The sequence below is a fragment of the Neophocaena asiaeorientalis genome, unplaced genomic scaffold (assembly GCF_003031525.2).
Source record: "Neophocaena asiaeorientalis asiaeorientalis breed wild unplaced genomic scaffold, Neophocaena_asiaeorientalis_V1.1 scaffold249, whole genome shotgun sequence".
Lineage (NCBI taxonomy): Eukaryota > Metazoa > Chordata > Mammalia > Artiodactyla > Phocoenidae > Neophocaena > Neophocaena asiaeorientalis.
The window spans coordinates 1,793,391-1,799,390 of NW_020172625.1; positions in this window are offsets into that span (position 1 = coordinate 1,793,391).

The following is a 6,000-nucleotide window of genomic DNA, read 5'->3' on the forward strand; positions in this document are numbered from 1 at the left end:
CCAGGGAAGCCCAGTCTCCCTTTATATCTTAAATGAAGTGTCAGCTTCATGGGCACATGACCATTGCAGTCACACAGGACTCTGCACTCGGAAAGGTCTCCTGGTTGGGGTTTAATGCTCTACAACTGCTGTCCTGAAATTCTTAGTAATTTTTTATTTGAAGTTGTGTTTTGTAAGAGGAGTCTGATAGGATAACAGAGAAGGATGCATGGGTTCATGGGTGTGGGCATATGGACCTATCCACTGAGTGGTGGGGTCAGGCCCAGGGCTCCTGTGAGAATCTCCACATGCTTTGTGAATACTCCTGTGTCTGAGGGAAACTGCAGAAAAGGAAAAAGCTTTTCCCCACTTTTTGAAAAAGGGACCCACCGTTTTCATTTGCACGGGCTCCACAGATCATGCAGCTTGCTCTGCTAGCCAGTTATAAGTCTTAATGATTCCACCTCCTCCCCTAAGCCAGGGGCAAGGGGAGGAATTCAATCTATTGAATATCTTGAATCTATTTCCTTCCAGCCTCATGGACATTTCTCTAGTTCAGAAAGCTATTTCCTTTCACCAAAATTATCACAACAGTTATAATGACTACAGTAGTAGCAAGACCTCTCTAGTCTTCTGGTCTCCAGTCTTGGCCCCCGCTTCTCCAGTGTTCTCTTCTGTCTGATGTGGCCAGAGTCATCTTCCTAAGCGGCAGCTCTTATTCTGTCACCACTATAAGCTGACTTCAACCTCATCCCAAAGAGCCCTCTCTGTTGACCTTGGGATAAATGTTAAACTGCTCACAAGGTTTAACCAAGTTCTTTATAGGTTGTTTACTATTTGTGATGATTACTTTTAAATGTCAACTTGGCTAGGCCATGGTACCTAGACATTTGGTCAAGTGTTAGTCTAGATGTCACTGTAAAGGTATTTATTAGAAGAGATTGACATAGGAGTCAGTAGACTTCAAGTAAAGCAGATTGCCCTCCAAAGAGTGGGTGGGCCTCATCTAATCAGTTGAAGGTCTTAAAAGAAAAAGACTGAAGTCCTCCGAGGACGAAGGAATCCTGACTCCAGACTGCCTTTGGACTCGAGTTGCAACATCAGCTCTTCCCTGGATCTCCAGCCTGCAGGCCCACCTGCAAGTTTGGACTTGCCAGCTGCCACAATCATGTAAGCCAATTCCTTAAAATCTCTCTGTCTTTCTCTCTCAAATTCTTTGAACATATCATGTTTCTCTCACCTCTGGACACTTTCCATTTTGTTTTTTTTATAAACAGAATACTCTTCCCCATTATTCTCCAACTTATTAATACTTAACTCCAATTCTGGGCTATAGGTCCCTCTTAAAATTCTCCCAGTCATTGAATATCACCCTATTCTTAAACACCACATTGTATTTGACCATTTTATTTACTGTCTCCTTCACTGGGTTCTAAGGGATAGGGACCATGTCTATTTTGTTAAGAATTTTATCCCCAACAGAACAGTAAGTATCTGGCTCATAGGACGAACTCTTGGATGACTGCACAAATGGAATACTTGAATCAATGAAAAGGGACACATCTCTGTGCTGTTAGAAAGAATGAGAAATTAATACAACATATGACGTCAATATGGTCCCCAGACACCAACCTCTCATAGACCCTCCTAACTGGGTTTTGTTTCAAGGAGATATTGGAGGCTTGATGATGCTAGTTTAAATATCAACCTGATAAAGAAAAACTAAATGGATCCTACACTAATTGCCTAATCTCTTGTAAGGTCTGAGAGTAGATGTGAGGCAACGTTAAAGGATTAGGTTATATTTGATGGTCTGCTAGGATTATCATTAATGATTATGAATCAAATCTCCAATGTTTTCTTTGTGCCTGGAGTACTCCATTATGGATCAAAGAAATTTCACAAAACACAAACAAATAATCGTATTTTCTGGGAAGATAAAGAGGCCCATAAACATAGTAGGAAAAGGAGAATCTGAAGCATTAGGTTTAGTTCTGTTGTTCATCTTTGACAAGTCTGGAACTCAGCTATTCCTTTATAAAAGAATCATCAGTGCTGACAGGGGACCAGCAGTACCTATCAGTCGCCAACATGCCAACCACAGCTATTTCACAATCACTCCCAGAAGGTGAAGTGGAGGATGGTGCCACAAATTCTCCTGGATCCAAAGAAGGGGCTGGCAACTAGGTGTTTCTTTTTGTCCTGGAGCCAGTTTTCTGAGAATTACTGACACATGGAACCAGGGCATCGATGAACTTTCATAGTCCCTTTGGAAATAGGGCTTCCCTCTAAAATCTCTTCTGTCAGCCGGAGGAGGTAGATTCTAGGCCTCTCAGAGTTTGCCCTTGGATGTGCCTCCTGGCTGAGATACAGTGTGAAGTGGTGTGGCCAGTGGCTTGTGGGATGCAAGGTTACTTTCAGTTCAACAGCGACACCTTTCCGCCTCCTGTCTGCTGCTGTTGTGTGACTGCCCGACTCTCGCCCTTAAATAAATAGGTTTGTACTTCTGCCTTAAATAAATAGGTTTGTACAATAGCCGCAAAGCAATTGCCCCCTCTCTGAGACCTAAGCCTCCCTCTCCACCCATACTTCACCCCACAGGCTGCCTGGCAGAGGCAGGGGGCAGGATGCACAGTGTAATAAATTCCATCCACTGCTGAGCTGAGGGATAACAGATGGATAGGTTTCCTCGTGCAATTTCCACTTCACTTGGTTTGGTATAAAATAGCGGAAGGGTGGTTTCTTCTTGTGCAATTTTCAAACAGATGAAACCAGAGGGAGGGTTTGCCAGGCTGGGAGGAAAGTGAAGGACTCGACTGTCCTTTAGAGAAAGCCAAATGAACACGATGCCCCGAAAACCCCGTGAAGGATTCAGACTTGTTTTTGCTGCTAGATGGGAGTCAGATCCTTCATCCAAAACTGCCTGCTCATCCCTACCAGGCATGGCAAAGGCAACGATCGGGGAGGCCAGGCAGTCTGTTGCTCATGTTGTTATAGTGTTATGGCGATTGTAGTACAAATTCTCAGGGTGATAAAAAAGGTATAATGACAGATTGTGTGATTATACCCACACTTATAATTAAGCTGTTACAATACAGACAAGCGCCTGTTCGCTAATGTCACCAACAGAAACCTCTTTGCTTGGAAAGGAGAGTGACTCACTCTGGCAATTAGAAGCAGTTCCCTGCAGGACTTCATTTTTGAACCTTATGAACACTCCAACAGGAAGATGTGTTGCTTGCTTGAATTACAGGGGAAAGTACAGAGATCCAGGAGCAGCCACTCCATCTCCAGGTACGGGCTGTGGCATTGTTAGAGAAGGAGTTATTACCATCACAAATACCCTCCTTGCAATGGACAGAGAACTTGGCTCCTGCTGTGAAGCACTTTATCATGGTGCTTATATCCAACTCTGTGGGGCAAGTTAGATCTGTGGTTTCCACTTTAGGGTTGAGAGAGGAGAGAGGAGAAGAGGAGAGAGAGAGATAGAGAGAAACCCAGCAAGCAACAGGGGAAGTTGGTGTCCAGCTGGGACTCCTGGCCACCTGCCAACATGGCTACTTCCACTGGCTGTCACTTGCCTGGTGGTAAAGTGGATGGTTTCTGCCTGAATAGTCCCCAAAACCCCAGATGGGGCTGTGTTGAGATTTTCCAGGAACTTTGAATCTTTTTCACTTCCAAGGGAGTCAAAGGAGCTCATTTTTTTTTTCCTTCTTTACCCACTCCTCTTTGATTACAAGGTCTCATTTTCTTTCCTGTAGCAGCCATCTTTCCTACTAGACCCTACTATAAGGAAGTTGACCACCTCTTACCTACGAATATGTGTGTGGGATTTTGTTCAGGTAATCCATAATGCAACTGATGTAGACACGTCAATGATGGATGCATTCCTCTGTGTAGCAGGTAGCTGTTGTGAGATTTGCACACAGAGCCCCTCCTTCCCTGGTATGGTGTGAACCTGAGGCTTCTGCTGGAAAGGACTTTGAGGGAGGAATTGTAATGAGGCAATTATTTTGAGTTCATTGGCAGTTTTCTTGGAAGTTGTGTAACCTCTCTGTGTACTGTTTCCTTATCTGCAACTCCGGGTAATACCTATTCACCTCCAGAGAGGCATCTTGAAGACTAATTAGTTAATGATGTTTGTGAAGTGTCTTGAAGATGCAAGGCACAACACAAGTGGGAAGAATTAATAGTATCGTATTCACGTCAAAATCATTCTTAGGTGCTCAAGGAACTCACCTTGAATTATTTCCATAAACACACAGAACATATGATTAATACCAAGTATTCATGAATTAAAAAAATAACCACTTGGTTGAAATGTTGAGGGGGAAATTGTGGGGAAATGATGGGGAAAATATCAAAGTGAGAGAGAACAAACAGAGGTCTTCACGTTGGCCATTTCCGCAAGGTCCTGGAGAGGACATTTAAAGCTTTTCCTGCCCAGAATCCCTTTCCTCTTCTTCTTCTTTTTTTTTTTTTTTGGGTGGTACGCGGGCCTCTCACTGCCATGGTCGCTCCGGACACATAGGCTCAGCGGCCATGGCTCACGGGCCCAGCCGCTCCGCGGCACGTGGGATCTTCCCGGACCCGGGCACGAACCCGTGTCCCCTGCATCAGCAGGCGGACTCGCAACCATTGCGCCACCAGGGAAGCCCCCCTTTCCTCTTCTGATGGTACTTGATCTCCTTCGGGGAATCCACCTTTCCCACTCTCAGTCTGGTTTGAATAGGGATGGTCTTTGACCCACACCAGTCAGGAAATTCTGTCTCCTGGGTCAAAGTGATTTGTCCAGGGGCTGCTGTGTGACAAAGTAGCTCCCATCAGAGGAAACACCAGCACATCTGTGGAAACTGTTGGTAACAGAACATCATGTAAGGTGGGAGGCACAGGGGGGAACTGTGACACCAGCAGGGGAGGAATTACATAAGAGTGAGGCCAACCCATGATAAAGGACATAATAAATCACCAAGTCCCAATACAAACTCATTTGAGCCCTGCATTCAGTCATGCCTGGACAATCTCATGAGTCAATAGTTTTCTTTCTTACAAACAAAATGTAAGCTAGTGTTGAGTTTGGCATTTGGTTACTGACACTTGAAAGAGTCTTAACTATCAATAATATAATTCTATCAACCTTTTACACGGAAGTTCACTACCAAATTAAAAATAGCTGAAGATGTTTGATCCATTGAGTTGCCTTTCTCCTACTACTTTTCTTCCCTGTGAAAGCCTCATCTCATGAATCACCCATTCAGGGAGAAGTTCCTCACTGCTCGTCCACTGTGTACAAGGTGCTGGGAGAGGTACAAAGATAAAGAAGATGGGGTCGCCATTTTTAAAAAGTTACGGTACAATTTGGGGCCTATGACATTTATTCAAGGTATAATCATGTATGTGAAAAGGGGACCCAGTCATTTATTTTAGGATTTTCAGAGGTGGGAATGATTACAAATGTTTGGGAGGGGGACTATGAAAGCAATGGAATCTGAGGAGACTTAAATACTTTGGGAGGAGAGTAGAGCGAGATCAGGGAAGAAGGGTTCCAGGGGGGAGGGACAGTGTGGGCAAGGGAGGGGTGGGGGAACCCTGAACAGGGATGATGCGATAGTGTATGGACAAGAAGTCTCCTGAAATCCAATAAAGGGAAATGTGGTTGGAAAAATTAATTTAGCTCAGATTGTAGAGGGTCTTTGTGCCAGGCCTGGGAGTTCGATTTTATCCTTGAATAACAGGAATCTATGGAATCTTACTGCCAGAGAAGAAAGGTTATTATAGCTGTGCATGGATTGAAAGGGGGAAGAGATGACAGCAACTGAGCTCTCTTTGGAGATTACTGCATTAGTCCAGGTAAGAGATAATGAGCCTCAATCGAGTACAAGGATGGTAACCAGAGATTGAAAAAGAGGCTGAGATGAATGGAAAAGACGTTGTGAGAGTAGAATGAACTGGTCCTAACAGCTGACTGGATGTGGAAACAAGGGAACTTCATGGGAACTTCCCATTAATCTGGATAATGGG